This window comes from Pinus tabuliformis, chromosome 3_1 (assembly GCF_031772625.1).
Source record: "Pinus tabuliformis cultivar Carrire ecotype Pingquan chromosome 3_1, CPIR1, whole genome shotgun sequence".
Classification (NCBI taxonomy): Eukaryota; Viridiplantae; Streptophyta; class Pinopsida; order Pinales; family Pinaceae; genus Pinus; species Pinus tabuliformis.
The window spans coordinates 66,933,740-66,934,843 of record NC_142301.1 but is presented as its reverse complement, the minus strand read 5'-3'; the positions used below and the strand labels follow the sequence as shown (position 1 = coordinate 66,934,843).

Genomic DNA, 1,104 nt, shown 5'->3' with positions numbered 1-1,104 from the left:
ATCAGGGCTTGGCCTTAACCGTCGTATAGCCATTGAAGGAGAAAAATGACTGAGCTTTGCCCTTAGGTCTAGTCAATTTCTCTTAAGAGTTTTACAATGAAATCTTTCAAAATTTTACTGATTTACAATCCCTTGCAAAGTTTTATGAAAAATGTATTCTAACCCCCCCTAAAAGTAAAAAATTACTTTGAGTTACAATGTCACACTTATCTCTCCAAATAAAAAATTATAGATAAAATCTCCTTATTACTCCGAAAATTACAAAATTTACTGCCCCAAACATTTACAAATAACCCCTCACACCTTATTACTCCAAAAAAATTATAATTTAGAATTTGTAGGTTTTGCTGTGTGTTTCCTTGTTGTTTCTGCCAGAGATGGAGATATTAATGGAAATTGCGTTATTGATTTTTTTATGTGATGATGACAACGATAATTTCTCCCTCCCATCAGCACACTACCCAACGTGACGCACTGCGCTCATGAAGTAGAGATAGAAGACATAATAGCCATGGCCTACAAATAACAAAGTGGGGTTTTGGTAGTTCTCTCATCAGTTTTAGGAACAACTCTCAATATTTGAGTGAGTCAAAGAATGAGGATCACCAGAAACTAGCCGATTATCCCTTGCATGGTTTTCCACGGCAGCCAAAGGGCATCAAATTTAGACAAAACTCGGGATATGTAACAGTTAACGCTAGTGCAGGTAGAGTGCTTTTATACTACTTCACGAAGGAATTTCCACATCCTAGAAAGAGCCTTCTGGTTCTATGGCTTAATGGTAGGCCTGGATGTTTGTCACTCGGACATGGAGAAATGGCAGAACTGGGACCTTTTAGGGTAAACCCAGATGGAAAAACACTTGGCTTCAATCACTACTAATGGAACTGAGTGGCCAATATCTTGTTTTTGGAGTCCCCAGTGGGCATTGGGTTCTCTTACTCTAACACGAGCTACTTGCTAACACTGTCCTCCACACTGGCTACTGGCTGGCTCACACTGGCTTCTTGCTAGCTACTGGCTAGCTCATGCTGGCTTCTTGCTGGCTATTGGCTGGCTCATGTTGGCTCATAGAAGATTGTCACTGTGTACTAATTGGAAGTC

General features: G+C 40.0%; 1 pseudogene; it reads left to right on the top strand.

Moving 5' to 3' along the window:
- The first annotated feature begins 377 nt into the window (after positions 1-377).
- On the top strand, positions 378-891 carry LOC149185811 (serine carboxypeptidase 1-like; annotated as a pseudogene).
- The last annotated feature ends 213 nt before the right edge of the window (positions 892-1,104 follow it).